Genomic DNA, 13094 nt, shown 5'->3' with positions numbered 1-13094 from the left:
GTAGGGGACAAGGAGGGAATGTGGAAATGTGGATTTTCCTGATCAGTTATGTCCCCTATCTTGGACCCCAACGGTTCTATATGCATGTTACAAGTACATGTATGTTCCCTCCAGTTCCAGTTTCTAAGACGCAAACATATGTGTGTCTACCGTCGACATGTTCTCTGTCAGATCCGCCATCAATGGGCTGGATATTCGATTCCTAAGTATGAAAGGCCACCGATTTTATATGGCTAAGTTACTCCATTTTTACAGTTCAGGCAAGTAGGCCCGATTCTGTCCTCAAAGCCTTTCCCTGCTCTCTGTCTCTGACAGCTTCAGCTTGAGCTCGCATCTGTATCCATGAACTTTGTCCTACTCCCTGTGCAGCTAACGGTGCCTGCCTCGGCCAGTTTTCGCCTGCCTGCCAAGAAGCTGTATTTCACCTTCGAATTATCTATTTTGCTCTTCAGCCGATGCATTCCTGTCTAGTGATTTAGGTAAACATTTCCTTTAGTTCACAAGCAAAGGACTCAGCCTTTCCGTCCTCCTGCAAGTGATTCATAGCCCTGTTGCCATGGAAAGTTTTCTGCCCCTCGCATCTCATATAGACACTTAGACGCTTGTACACGCACACACAGTTAGTATAGAATAGATTCTGTCCGAGAGTCCTTCCTTGTGGATAACATAGTTCTCTAAACATAGGATGTTAGATATGATTTGGGATTAGGTTGACTTGACCCCTCAGACTTCTCGTCTCCACATGTAGAGCTAAATGTCAAGTCCCCTTCACCCCCTAGTTGCACGTCAATCACACGTCATGCTGCTGCGCGCGCATCTATGTTAAGTATTATCGTATAGATCCACCTATGTAAGATAATCAGAGCCAATCATGTTTCTTTTTGTTCCTTATTACGCCTAGTTTCGATTACGTGTCACTATGTTAATTTATCTTATCAATTGTTACGCCTTTTTGCATTCGTTTCATTGTAAATGTATAACCTATAAAAGTTACTTCTTGTCAATAAAGTATTGTACTTCACTTCCTGAACCCTCGTGGTGACGGAACCTGAAGGCCGCGACTCGAGTCGGCCATTTTGGATGGAATAAAGCCCATTTAGAAAACCTCTTATACCACGGATTCTGCCTCTTGTTATTTTGAGCTATTTTACTTTATTTTAAGATTCCGTATGAAATTCAGTCCGGTAAAGAAGATTTTATTTACCACAAGACTCAAGCACAGCCAAAGCCTTCTACCTCAGATCTACCCACCATTCCAGTAGCTGGTTCCCAAGTTACTGTAAACTGTCTTCAGCAGCATGCTAATATTGTGGTGCTGTATGTGGGGACTGCAACATCGTGTCTATACTGCCAGACAATTATCATGGTAGAGGAGAGTGACCTGAACATTCCTCTGAAGCTTGTTATTGCTCGCCACATCTGTTCATGGACATTGTGGTCCTGGAATTTGTAAACAACAGTTGCACTGCATTATGGACATTGTGGTCCTGGAATTGATAAAGAGAGAAAATCCAAGTGGAGTCCTTCCTCACTGGAGATTGATTGGATTTAAAATGAGAGAAACTGACAACCCTAATTTACATTGGATTAGGACCCGAATTGGGGTCAAAACACGTCATGTTTTAATGGACTTCTTGCCTAATAAAACTATCAAACCTGTAACCGCATGGTGGGCTTGCTTTCACACTGGAAGGAGGTGTGTGTTGTTCTTGTGGATATGGTAGCAGTGACGCCCACTGACAAGCCCCGACTCGCAAGGCTAGACATTTGCATAGTGTCAGATATATATATATCGTACTGGCAGTTGCCAGTAGCTAGTTATAGTTCGGACCTAGTTTCCATAGAAAAAGTGTTATTTCAACTAAGGATAGCTGTGTTATGGCCCTGAACTTTTAATAAGAATCAAACTGCTTTCTGACACCTCACCTGAAAATGCTTTATTTCTGTTTTCAATGGTGCACTCTGAAGGAGAATATGACCAGCGTCTTTAAAAACACGCGGTCATTCCCAATACAGAGAGACTCACCCGTGATCAAGGCTTGGTAGAGCAGAAACATGCTGGGAGAGTGAGCTACCTGACAGCACATCTCTATGTGTAATAAAGCACCTAAAACCACTGCAATTGGGAGTCTGTGTAATTCATTTCAGGAGAAGAGAAAGAAGTGAGTGCTGGGATGTATTCTCAGGAGGATTTGTTGCCGTGACATAAGCCATCCTGCCAGGGTCTGGGGCTCTCATAATGGAGCAACCTTGTTGTGGATAATTAATTAAAGGAACCTGACCTGCCTGCCCTTGCTGACTAATAACAGGACAATCCTAACAAAAATTGCAGTGACAGCGGGCGCGGGATGTGAAAGGAAAGATTTCCTCTTGCTGGCTGCAGTGGTAAAAAGTGTTAGTTGGAGATGTAAAAGTGGAAAGTGTAGGTTTGGTAAACTGAATACAGCACATTGGGAACAATTTGAATTTGGACTAAGGATAGACTGCAGCCCCACAGGCTGTTTCCTTTTGATTGGCTTGCCTGTCAAAGTGCTCCTGCTTGCTGAAAGCAGAGTTTTCATCTCTTTCTCTGCCCGCAGACATGCGGGAGGGGAAGGGCCCCGCCCCCTATGAATTTGGCCGGACCACAGGGATGTGATCACCAAAGCCAAAATCAGCCCCGGGAGGGCGGATGAACGGCCCCTCTCCCCATTGATTTGTGGGCAGAGGATAGGATCCCCAGGCCCAAAATTGTCCCAGGGAGGGGGGAAGCACTGCCCCCTTTTACATTGCAGCCAAGCCCAGGAAGATGAGTTTCCTGGGGCCGAAATTGGGCCGGGGGCGTTTTTTACAAATATAAACATAGCAGGTGCCCCAGTGGACGCTCTACTTCAGTAAAGCACAAAACAATCCTTACTTTTTGGACTTCACAAAGGCAAAGCCAGTGTGTTTCCTCTCATATTGCACAATGAAAGATAATCTGAAATCCTTAATGGAGGTGACTGCATTATTGATCTATTTGAGTGCAATCTGTTCTTGGATGACTATGATGACTGATTTTGTTCTCATTGTCTCCTGGTAAGAGCAGAGTCAAGGATTCTCCCTTTTAAATACCCTAAGCATACAAGTGCTCAAAGGGCATAGCACTACTCACACACCCTATCCAGACATACACAGGTACTTACACAACCACTCACAGACCCACATAGGCATTTACAGAGCCACACAAGCACTCACACACCTACTCAGAAACTCACAAAGGCACTCACAGACCCACACAGGTACTCAGACACCCAGTCTAAGACCCACACAGGCACTCACGGAGCCACAAAGGCACTCAGACACACATTCAGATAATTGCACGCCCACTCAGACCCACACAGGCACTTAATGATCAATTCAGAGAGCCACACAGGTACTCACAGACCCACACAAGCACCCACAGACTTACTCACAAACACACACATGCACTCATACACCCACTTACAAGGGTACTCACACACCCACTCACAGACCGACAAAGCCACTCACACACCCACTCTCAAAGGTGACAGGTTACAGTTAGGATTTAAAAAAATTCACAGAGAAAATAAAAAGTTAGAGGGACGTTATAGTTAGGAAATAAAATTTCAAAACCTTAGAAATTCACTGAAAAAAACAAAGGTTACAGGGACGTTATAGTTATGCTCAGATTTTACTCATTCAAAACCAGTGAAATTCAGCAGTTATAGTCACCTGAGCTAACAATAACTTACGCCCCGCAATGCATTGTCTACTACCTCACATATGCTCATGATATGGTCAGTGACACTTCAAAGGACATCACTGATGACATCATCTACAGAACCACTCACACACCCCTCACACCCCCACACAACCGCTCATACACACACTGACAGACCCATACAACTACTCACATACCCATTCTGGCAATGGATGAGCTAGCCCTGCATAGCCTTTGAAATAAGTATATGATCAGTAGGCTGTATTTTAGTGTCTGTGGAACCATTGTTGAACAACATTTGCTACTCCATAAGCCAAAGTGCACTTAATGCCTTTACAGGGCATGAATATTTTTACTCTAGAATTGAAAGAGGCCGAAATAAACACAAAAGATATTATGAAAGAAAGGTTGATTGCATTTGCAAGTTTGATTATGTATCAAAAGAATATAATGAACCTCAATAGGGTGGAGATTGATCATAATATGCTTTAAGCGAAGGATCTTAACTTTTAATGAATTATTCTGGCTATCTGAGCATTATGAAAAAACATCCAGAACCACAAAAGAATGTGATTAATGGCCATATTATAACGAATTGGTAGGATGTAGCCCGTGTTAGGATATAGAATCATGTAGCGTTGTTGTATTACATGCTATAGAATATCAAAAGATACTTTCCAAGATGGTGCCTATGAATGATCTCATATATGAAATACGGTAGTCCGCTTTTTATGTTGATGATTGGGATGTAACTGAATCTGACATAAAAGAAGGTAGCAGAACTGCAGCTGCCAACATTGACAAAGGCGCACTGCCAAAACACGCCTGAGTGTACTGCAGATCCAATATACATTGTGTTTTTCTCCTCCGTGAGTGCTGGTCCTTTTGTAAAGAGTATTGGATCTATTAAACGAGCGCATCCTTGTGCGACTTGGTGCATTTTCAATTTAAAAAAACAAAGGTTAAAGTGACATTATAGTTAGGTGTTATAAAAAGACCCTGCTTCTTTTTTTTTTTTTTAAACCATAGACATTTACTGGAAAAAACAAAGGTTAAGGTAGCGTTATAATTAGGTGAATTTGTCAGTGACAACATTAAAGTTTTGAACTAAAAAAAAACACAGAAATTCACCAGTTATTTTGCCCTCAACATGCACTGCTTATGACCACACATGACATTATTCATGACATGTTCTATGACATAATTTATGACATCACTGATGACATCTCAAATTACATCACTGATGACATCTTCCACTGAGTGTGTTGGCTTGTTTTTTTAATTTACAAAGTGGCGGGTAACTATCATATTATTTTTCTACCTAATTTTATACCCCCTGTGTCCAGCTAACTGGTATGAGGAAACCAACCCCACACTGCGCAGGACCTATGGTCATGCACAGCAGGGGGTTGCTTGCAGGATGTAGCCTGAGGCCCGGCCTTACGTCCATCCCCCACTTGCAGCCAACCTCAAAGTTCACATGCCCTTTGGCAGTGCTGGGTGGGGAGTTGGCCACAAGGCCAGGACTGCAGCCAGGCCCTGTTGCTAACTCTTTCAAAGGCAGCAAACCGCAGGGCCTGACCCTGGGGAACCCATCCTTGGGGCCTTGTTTATTTTAAATGGGAGGGGTCACGTGGCCTCCTCCCAAGTCTTATTCGGACTTGGATGCCCCATCCCCAGGGCCTTTTTTAAATAAGGGTGAGGGGAGCTGCGTGCCCCCAAAGCCTTTTTAGGGTCTGTAGACCCCATCCTCCAGGACTGTTTACTTTTAGTCAAGGGAAGGGGGCCAGATGACCCCCTCCCCCAAATCTTGTTAGAATCTAAGGACCTCATCCCCCAGAGCCATTTCTAAAAGATTAAGGGGGCCGCGTGACCCCCCTCCCCAAGCCTCTTCAGGCCCTGGGGACCTCATTCTACGGATCTGTGCATATATTTGAAAAAGGCAAGCTATTATAATCCCCAGAAGATGGGGTCCAATCCCCCAGGGCCCGCATTTGTAAAAGGTTGGTGCCCTGGTGCCCACCCAGGGCACCCACCATGATCTTGTTAGAGGCCATGGTGGGGGGTCCAAGTCCCACCCAGCCAGCTCACCGGATACAGCGTATTCCAGAACTGCTCCCGCCCACAGGGAGCAGCTACAGTAGCCTGCTCCATGCAGGCAGGAGCAATATTTTGATGTGTTTCTCTGCCCGCATCAGTGTGGGCAGGGAAACAGATCAGAAGTCCACTCCCAGCAGGCAGGAGCATTCTCAAACCTTCTGCCCACTGGGAGAGGGCTTGGTGCTTGCTCCTGCTTGAAATTAAAAAATCCTCCCACCAAGTGAGAGAAAACACAGGTTTCCCTGCCCATGCCATTGTGGGCCCGAAACCGCTATGTCCCAGGGCTGGGCTCCCTGGGACATAGCTACTGAGACTGCCCCAGGGGATTGGGTGCTAAGGGCCATTAATGGCTCAGGGAGGAGGGGCATATGACCCCTCTCCCTATATGACCACAGGGGTGGGCTCCCTGGGGTCTTTAATAGCTTGGGGAGGGGGGCTGTGTGGTACCCCATCCCCATTTTGTAAAATGCCAGCCCAAGGAGTAGGCTCACCAGAGCCTTTGGAGGCTCAGGGAGTGGGACTGCGCTGCCCCCCCTCCCCATTTTGATTTTTATTGGCCCTGGGTGTGGGCTCCGTGGGGCCGTTGGAGGCTTGGGGAGGGGGCCACCAGGCCAACCGATAGTAATGAAGGGGTTTAGCCCTGGTTGTCCCACCCCTGTAGCCTTAGTATAAAGGCACTAAGTCACGAATTATTAGAAAAACTAGTGGCTTTTAATGCAACAGTCTGCAGGTACTGTGAGAAAACAGGCAATATCAAATAGCTCCTCTCTCTTGGATCTGCCAGATACATCTGACATCGTCCTATCCCTCTGTCTCTTCTTAGGTGGGTCCGTCCCCTCGTGGAAACCAAGGATATGGAGGTAAATGGCCCTCAAGGAAATTACAGGGTCTAAAATCAATCTTATAGGGATAAAATAGAGGATAGCTAAGTTAAACTAGAGTGCCTGTCAGCATGCTCAATTATCCCTGTGATGTGGTGTTGTTTACAAATTATAAAAAATACCAGTGTGGGCTCACTCAGCTTCAGGCTGTGACCAAAGGCCACGGTGAGACTCATACAAATAGTAAACCACAGTGTGGGCTCACTCAGCCCCAGGTTCTGATCGAAGCTCTGCCCACCACTGCCATATTCCCCCTGCCCTTTCTGGTACTTGCCTTTGGCCACGACCTTCCTGGGCTATGGCGTCGGGACCCTCAGTGCCCTCTGATTTCCTGGGACCGCTAGGGTTGTTAGTTGAAATGCAGTCATGTTCACCACTCCTCAAGTCCTCGCCTGCACTTCTCTTCAACAGCCTTGCCTCCTCCTGCTGGTCTACAACAGTCTGGAAATCCACCTCCTCTCTGATTCACCCTCGAGCTGTTCTTTCTCCTTCTTCCTCACGCGCTCCCATTTGTACCTCTTATGGTGTAACACGGCTGAGATCATACCGGCCAACTAGTGCAGTGCAGCACTCCTCAACAGAGCATATGACAGCTGCCATCTTCGAATTCTCTGACTTGACAGTTACTTGATCACACCCTACTACCCATATAAACTAATTTCCTTTTCTCTACCCACTTCACATATGACCCAAAAACTTTCCAGGAAGGAGCTGAGATTGATGAGACTTTCTCAGTACAGCAAGTATGAGCTGGCGCAACTCAATGATCAAGGCCATAGGTGTGATTGGTTTATTATATATGACAAAGGCAGTATATCTGGCATATTTATTGTGAAAAGCATGTGTTAAAGTGAATAGGCTATTGCACTGTTCTGGAGCCCAGAGAGAGGTATTTTATGGAATCTTATGGCTTAAAGTAGTATGGAAGGGTTTTGTTTTTGATTACTTCTCTGACAAACTTTGGAGATAGAATATTTGCACTCTGATATTCCTTCCTAGACCCCTTGAGAAGGATTGTATTGTTTCAGAATTATAGTTTTGTATATGGGTATTTTATGACTGTATGCCTAATGGTTGACTTGTGAGAAAGATTACTCTCAATACACAAGGCCCGAGTTGGTTATGTCAACCAACCATGATTGGTTATTGGTCACTGTAAAAACAATATGTCTAATACCACAGCTCTTGCCTGTTTATTATGAACAGGTACAAAAAAGGGAGTAAGCCAGACCTTTTTACTTCAAAAGCATGTGTTGAAGTAAGACTCCCTTAAGGGTAGATTGTTATTACACTTTGTTAAATGCTCTGGACATGTATTTTGCTACATGGAATCTCTTAGATTACTACACTTGGCTACGGCGTTAGTAGTGTTGCTCACTATGATAAACGTTTGTGATTGGAGATTTCCAATTTGGTAATCCTTGTTATGTCTGTCTGAAGAGGGGTGCATATGTTTTGAGCATCGTAATTTTGTAAATTTTGTAATTATATAACTCAGTGCCTGATGGTTGCAAGTTTATGCGCAATACCGTAGATCTGGCCAGCTTATTGTCATGTGACAAGTCAACAATAAAAGAATAAAGACTTGTTTGGCTCATTGGGAAAGTTAATACATGTTAGTCCCTCAGAAACGGAGTTACAAGCTGTTTTGCCAATTGTGATTTTGTATATATTAATATTTTTATTTCTGGTGTCTTGTGGTAAAGCATATACTCCATATAGTAGGCCTTGGTTGGTTATGATGGCAAGCTAACTTCAAAGTTGTAAGCATGATGGATTCCTTGGTAAAAAGTACATCAGATGCCTTAGGCATTCTCCGCGGCATTCAACACCGTCTCCCACATCACCCTCATCAACAGACTCTACAACATAGGTATACAGCAAGACGTCTCCTTCATTTCAGGACACACACAGAGCATCTGCCTGCCTCCCTTTCCCTCCACATCCAAAGACATCAAATGCGGTGAACCACAAGGATTATCCCTCAACCCCACCCTGTTCAATATCTACATGACCCCCCCTTGCAGACGTCGTCAGATCCCACAGACTCAACATAATCTCCTACGCACATGACACTCAACTGATCCTCTCACTCACCAAGGACCCCTCCAGCACCAAAATCAACTTCTGCAACGCCAAGACAAACGTAGCCAAATTGAAGAGAGACAACTACCTCCAACTCAACTTTGAAATAACAGTAGTTCTGATCTTCAGGGAAAAACACCTCTGCTTGGGACTTCAGCTCGTGACCTGCCGAACTCGTACCTACATCCACACCGACTGACCATGCACGCACCTCAGCAGCATCCTCGACAGCTAAAGGACCATGAAATGACAAGTCAACGCAGTCGCCTCCTCCTGCTTCCACACACACCGCATGCTCTGCAGAGTATTAAGATGGATCCCAACCAACACCAGAAACACCGCCATGCAGGCCCTTCTCACCAGCTGCCTTGACTGCACTGGTATCTCTACCCAGCTCCTCAGAAGACTCCAGACCATACAGAACGCTGCAGCCAGACTCATCCTGGACCTCCCCAAATGTACCCACATTGCCCCTCCACCTGAGAGATCTCCACTGGCTAGCCATCCAGAAGAGATGGCAGTCAAGATCCTCATGCACACCTGCAAAGCCCTCCACGACCTAGGACCTGTCTACATCAACCACCGACTGAACTTCCACCAAGCCACTAGACACCTGTGCACTCGCCCTCGTACACACCGCTCGCATCCGTCACAGCTGCAGTGGTGGCCGCTCCTTCTCCTATATCGCTGCCAAGCCCTGGCACGACCTTCCCCTCCAGTTACCTACAACCCCCTCGCTGACAGACTTCAGAAAGAGACTCAAGGCCTGGCTCTTCGACTGAGACACAGCGCCCAGATAGCTCTTGGGGTGACAATGTTAAGCTATACAAATGCTGACTAAGTGATTGATTCATAGGTCTGAACGGTTTTGTAAAGTGATTAAAAAGGCAGCAGTGCTGACCTATTCATTGAGAAAGTACATGTTAAAGCCAATTGGGCATGATGGTGGATTGTAATTACACTCTTTTAAGGCCTATAAATCAGTATTTAGTTTCATGGAATCTCACTAAAAACCATAGTAGGCAATGGCTCAAGTAAAAAAATACTTTTATTGATTCTTTAAAAATCGTAAAAGGATGGCAAACCATCATAAAAAGCAAAACATTAAGGGCCTCATGTAGGAAGCCAAATACCGGTCGGTAACGGCCGATTTTCGGTAATTATACCGTTACCGACCGGTATTTTGGCTTTTGGTATGTAGGGGGATCATTTTTGTATTCGGTAATTTACCGAATCGTTAAAATTACCGAATCGGTAATTTTACCGATTCGGTAAATTCCGAATACAAAAATGATATGTAGGGGGAGTGTGTGTGTGTTTTTAGGAGTCGGTATTTACCACCAACTAATAGTTGGTGGTAAATAATGAATGTATGTGTTTACGCATTTTAAAGCGCTTAGACGTGTGCAATGTGGCAGACATACATGCCCTTAGGGCATGTATGTGTGCCACATGTGCACACATGGCCGAATCAGGGGTGCAACAGGGTGTCAATGTGACACCCTGCCACCCTTGCATGTTTTCCCCCCATTACCGAATCGGTATTTACCGATTCGGTAATGAGGCATACCTTCCCATCAATGGGAAGGTATGCCTCATTACCGAATCGGTAAATACCGATTCGGTAATTACCGAATATTACCGATTCGGTAATATTTACCGACGGATTACCTACATACAAGTTACCACTTCTTAAATACCGATTCGGTAACGTTCGGTATTTAAGAAGTGGTAACTTGTATGCTACCTACATGAGGCCCTAAATGAGCATTTTTTTTTAAAACATAAGAGAGAAAATAAGGCCTTAGAGTCGTGACCACAGTTAAAAAGCTGGCAAGTAGAACGATGCATTTAAAAAAAAAAAAAAGTCAGCCAGCAGGTTATTTGTTAGTTGCTTGGCTTGAATAATTTTTTTCCAGTTCCTTTGCTTCTATTTTACAGAATTGTATGGTGCTACAGGAGAGAGGAATCGAAAGCCCTCCAAGACACCTGATGACCGCAGCTCTACATGTTCTAACCTGTTCATTCCTTAAAATCTCCCGAAGAATGGATTTGCGTGTTTTCAGTAAAAAAGGGCTTGTACATAATAAATGTAGTAGTGGCTCCTCCCCTTGACAACAGAGGCGGCATTCCTTCGATGGCCATGTGAATTTCCATTTAGGGGTCAAATCCTTTGAGGGGAATGATCCCAGTCGTAGCAACATCAGGTAATGCTTTTGTAGTAGGAAAGGTGTTCAGTCAAATACTGTTGCGGCTTTAGCCTCTGATAGGCCTGTTTCACAGCCCAGGTGTGATGTTTTTTTGCAAAAATCATTTTATCAGTTAATAAAGAGATCCGCTTGATTGCGGTGTTCATCACGCTTTTGAGTCCAGAATACGTTACTGGTATTGACCAGACCTCCTATAGCTGTAATGCTGACAAAGATTCCTGCAGGATTGTCGTGGTCAAGTTAGCTTGTCTTGCTTGACTTTCAAGCTCAACCCAACAACGGTGGGCTAGAGTTTTATCTTCTGCCTCCCTCATCCTCCAGTAATACTTTACTAAGGCACCTTGTCTGGCCATGATCTGATTTTTTAGTCTGAATTCTAAACAGATTTGTTCTTGTGAGATGTGTTACGGTATTGAGAACAGTCTTTTGAAGAATGTAGATTGTGCTGCATTTAATATTGTAACATCTTTAGTATTCAGGATTTCTGAGCCATACGAGATGGAGGGTAGAAATTTTGCGGTGATCACTTTTAGCAGATGACCGGTGGAGCAACCTATGAGCTTTTTCTTCAGGATTTTGAAGGCGAATAACAATTGTTTTGCTTTTGTGCATCCTTGTTCCACGTGTTGCTTAAAGTTGAGCTTGCAGTCTACCAAGAAGCCTAGATATTTGTAGGAGGCAACGCGGGCCAATGCTTGTTCGCCCAATCTCCAGGAGAAGGTGTGCCTGTACAATGTTTTATTATGTTTAGAAAAACGCATGACTTCTCTTTGATGGTTAATCGTGGGTTGGTTTAAGGGGGTATAGGCTCCTAGTCCCGTGATCATTTCTGCAGGCCAGCTGGTGTTTGTACTAGCAACACAATGTCATCTGTGTATTGAAGGCACGGTGTCGGTATTTTGCCCAGTTTTGGGGGGTCAGCTAGAATTGACTTAATGCACTTGTCAAGACGTGTAAATGTTAAACAGACAAGGTGCTAAAAAGCAACCTTGTTTTAGCCCATTTGATGTTGGAATCTTACCGGTAACGCTGGACCCGTCTCCTTTCTTGATTTGCACCCACGTGTGAAAATACAGATTGATAATGGCATCCAGGAGTCCGGGCGGGACACCCCAGGCTTGCATTTTAACCCATAGAGAAGCTCTTGAAACTTTGTCAAAAGCCGCTTTGAGGTCCACGAAGCGGGCATACAAGGGCCTTGATTTTGCAAAGGCTTGATTGGCTAAAAGAGTGACCACAGAGATGTTCGTTAGGGTGCCTATCCCCACCTGAAATCCAGTTTGCGTAGGAGGTATTAGGTTTATTTGACTTACCCAAGCCTCTAACTCTACCAGGAGATTAGATGCGTAAATTTTCGCCTCTACGTCTATCAGCGCAATCAATCTGTAGTTGGAGGGATCCAAACGGGAACCCGACTTATAGATTGAGGATGCTTCCTCTCTAGGACTCAGGGATCAAACTGTCAGCTGTAACTTTGAAAAAAAGAGGAGTCAGAACTTGGGACCAGAATGCGGGGTCATGCCGAAACAGGGCATTTGGTAGTCCGTTTGGACCTGGGGCTCCCTCGGATTCTTTTTTTTTTAATAGTTTTTGAGTTTCTGAAAACAACACTAAATCCTCAAGGGATTTGTGGTTCTTGGCATCATCGACTTTATCTCGACCTCCAGCCTCCTTTCCTGTTGATGATTGCAGTTTGGGACCAATAGGGGTGTAGTTTCATTATATAGGAGTTCGATTTGAGCTCTCCATGTGGCCTCCAGTATATCCGAATAGTGATGTAGATTCCGGCCATTGGTTAGTTGATTGATTTGTTCCCAAAAGAGCCTGGAGTCTCCCAATTTGCAAGCATAATGGAGTTTCGCCCAAATGTGTTCTTGATATGTTTTTTGGTGAGTTTTATGTCCTTTTTTAACTGTTTTCTTGTTTTAGAAATTAGAAGCAGGGGTTCCTGGTGGCATTCTGGTCCCCGAGATCGTAGTTGTAGTAGGCAAGGGCTTTAGTCTTGATTACCTACTTTGGCAAAATTTGAGAATAGGAGATTAGCACTGTAATAAGTCTAGCTTGACCCGATATTTGAGCAAAATATCAGCTAAAATATCGTGTTGCAGAAATAAT

General features: G+C 44.5%; 1 protein-coding gene across 1 annotated transcript in view; it reads left to right on the top strand.

Annotated features, from left to right (window-relative positions):
- LOC146798445 (NTPase KAP family P-loop domain-containing protein 1-like) overlaps positions 1-13094 on the top strand; it is a 423382-nt gene that overhangs the window by 342875 nt on the left and 67413 nt on the right. The gene's annotated exons all lie outside the window — the stretch shown is intronic.

This window comes from Triturus cristatus, chromosome 9, assembly GCF_964204655.1.
Source record: "Triturus cristatus chromosome 9, aTriCri1.1, whole genome shotgun sequence".
In the NCBI taxonomy this organism is placed as follows: domain Eukaryota; kingdom Metazoa; phylum Chordata; class Amphibia; order Caudata; family Salamandridae; genus Triturus; species Triturus cristatus.
This window is presented reverse-complemented; position numbering and strand designations above follow the sequence as displayed.